Source organism: Lathyrus oleraceus, chromosome 1 (genome assembly GCF_024323335.1).
Source record: "Lathyrus oleraceus cultivar Zhongwan6 chromosome 1, CAAS_Psat_ZW6_1.0, whole genome shotgun sequence".
In the NCBI taxonomy this organism is placed as follows: domain Eukaryota; kingdom Viridiplantae; phylum Streptophyta; class Magnoliopsida; order Fabales; family Fabaceae; genus Lathyrus; species Lathyrus oleraceus.
Window position 1 is genome coordinate 38,305,585 of NC_066579.1, and position 3,340 is coordinate 38,308,924.

Genomic DNA, 3,340 nt, shown 5'->3' on the forward strand with positions numbered 1-3,340 from the left:
CATCAATATGATCTCAAGAGAGGAACTCCATTTGTGGTTTTGCTTCTTGTCCCTTAACTCTTGCATGTTTAGGACTTTAGCCATTCTTCTTCTTCTCTCCACTCTAACCCAAGCCAAAACTTTTGTGCAAACATTTAACACTTGTTTTCAACATTAAAAACCTAAGCCTTATGCTTTTGATTTTCAAACTTTCTCTTCTTAATACTTATTTTGAATTGAATCTTTAATCCACTTTGACCATATTTTGTAAATACCTCTCATTGGTAAATATAACCCATTCAAATGTCTTTTGTGGTTTCAATGGCCACTCCCTTAATCAAACTTTTCATAACCCTTAGCTATTAGGTTCGAGTTATACTTGTGGTAGATGTAATACTCACCTACATCCTTAGTGATGGACAATGAGTCTTCCATGCTTATTATAGGGTTAACCCCTCACTAGCATGTTGAAGCTATCCTCACATGGTGGATTTGTGGTTTTTTTTGGTTGAGTTTTCTCCCTTGGATAACAAAAGACCTTAAGGCTTTTGGACCAATCAATTCACCAACTCATTTTTGAGATTTTTACCCCGAACTACGAGGTTTTGATCCTAATCTTTTTTTTTAAGATGGTACGTAGGCAATGGGTTTATCCATCCTGTAGGTGTTTAATTGGCTGCATTATATGCTAAAACACTAGCTGGATTCTAATGTCTTAACGGATGTCATGACATGGTGTGTATGTGTGACTGCATTGTAGGTTAGAATATCTAACTGTACTCTGATGTCTTGACTGATGTCATGACACACTTGAGTAGTTACTGCAGGATTAGCTAATACAGGATTTATTGAATGTCAAACTGGAGACTGTGACATTCATTCCTGTCAGCAGCTACTGAGGAATAGAACAGCTGGTGTTCTGTTAGAGCTCAGTATTCATTTGCACTCTGGTTATCAAGGAAGAACCAGACCTGGCATAAGGCCTACTGTATGAATGTCAAACTGGATGTTATGACATTCATCATGGACAGTATATACTGAATAATAGACAGAGTGGTGTTCTGCTACACTTCAGTATGTTTCTTAGTTTGTTCTTCAAGAGGATAACAGAACTAACTTAAGGCGAAATGTGTAAATGTCAAATTGGATACTTTGACATTTATTAATGTAAGCTGTTACTGTAGTATGGTCATTTTGATCATGTACAGGTCAGCAAAATTGTACAGTCTGTTTTCTGGAAAAACAGACTCAGCATATGGACCTTGATGTCAAGCTGAATGTCGTGACATTCATTCCTGACAGCATATGCTATATTGTAGGTTGTTCAGTTTTCTGTTTCAGCTTTTCTTGGGCTATTCTTCAGGAAGTCAACAGCTTAGAGAAAAACCAGGAAATCAACAACCAAGTTACATTTAATGAACCTAACAAATAGCCTATTTGTTAGTAACCTAGATATTGAATTTATGGGAACTCGCGTGACCTTAAATTCAGGAGAATACAAGTGCAAAAGCCCAGGTACTGCAATATAAAAGGGAAGGCGTTCCTTCATTCAGTTTCGGGGAATTTGAGGCGTGAAGATCTTGAGTGTCCATCATACTTCACTGCTGTATTTTTGTGAGTCTTGTATTAGTCGTATCTTGTAAGCCAAGCCATTATCAAGTAGATGATTGCTGTGGCATAGGGTGTTCATTGAGTTGTAAGTGTTGTGTCGCTCAAAGCTTTTAAACGTGAGTGTTGTGTATCTTGATTAAAGTTGTGAAGCACAATCAAGAGTTGTTTGAAGTGTGACTTCAACTTGTCTTTAATATTGATTAAAGGTAGTAATCACTGAGGTGATTGAGGGGGAGTGAGTAGGAACTCTGATCTTAGTGTAAGATTGAAATTGCATTGGGTAGGGATTAAGTGATAAGTTGTAAACGGGTGAGTTTAGCTTTGAATTGATACTACTAATAGTGGATTTCCTCCCTGGCTTGGTAGCCCCCAGATGTAGGTCATGTTGGACTGAACTGGGTAAACAATTACTGTGTTATTTACTGCACTTACGTTTAAGTTCTGCATAATTCCTGTCTGTGTAGAATTGGATGTCATAACAACCCGTGTGACATCCAAAGTCTGATAACTAGAATTTCAATTGGCATCAGAGCAGGCACCCTGCCTGTGAAGTTCTGGGTGAGATCTAGGGAAGTTACTTTCTAGTACCATGGACAAGGATATAGGACACTCAAATAGACCACCCATGTTGGATGGCTCTAATTATGATGACTGGAAGCCTCGTATGATAGCCTTCTTAAGGTCTCTAGATAGCAAAGTCTGGAGAGCTGTCAACAAAGGATGGGAACATCCAATGAGGACAGGTGAAGATGGAGTCAGTGTGCAGATTCCTGAAGAAGAGTGGGACAAGGAGCAAGAGACATTAGCTCTTGGAAATTCCGAGGCCTTGAATGCATTGTTCAATGGAATCAGTAAGAACATCTTCAGGCTGGTGCACCACTGTGAACTGGATAAGGAAGTTTGGGATACCCTCAAGGTAACTCATGAAGGTAGTTCCAAGGTGAAGATGTCTAAACTTCAGATGCTGACCACCAAGTTTGAAAATCTGAGGATGAAAGAGGATGAGACTATTCATGACTTTCACATGAATATTCTTGAAATTGCAAACACCTCTGGTGGACTAGGTGAGAAAATGGCTGAAGAGAAACTTGTAAGAAAGATTCTCAGGTCCTTGCCTAAGAGATTTGCTATGAAGGTCACAGCCATAGAGGAGGCACATGACATCTGCAATATGAAGGTGGATGAGCTCATTGGTTCTCTTCAAACCTTTGAAATGGGCTTGTGTGAGAATGCTGAAAAGAAGAACAAAAGCGTAGCTTTTGTATCTAATGCTGAAGAGGAGTCAGAAGCAGGATATACTGAAGGTGATGAAAGTATATCAGAAGCCTTAGCCATGCTTGGGAGACAGTTCAACAAGCTCATAAAGAAATTTGATCAACAGGGTAGACCTAATGTCAAGAACATCCCGTCTGACATAAGGAAAAGATCAACTTCTGAAGAAAAGTTCAACCAAGGCAAGGGAATCCAGTGCCATGGGTGTGAAGGATATGGTCATATTAAGGTTGACTGCCCTACCTTCCTCATGAGGCAAAGGAAAGGGCTATATGTCACCTGGTCAGGAGAAGACACTGAGAGTGAATCTGAAGGAGAATCTGCCAAACATGTCACTGCTCTGACCAGTGTCTGTACCTCAGAAGATAACTCAAGTGGAGATGAGCTCACCTTGGATGAACTTGCTGCCTCATATAAAGAACTATGTGTTAAAAGTGCAGAAGTGTGTATCCAAGGAGAAAAGCATAAGAAACTCATC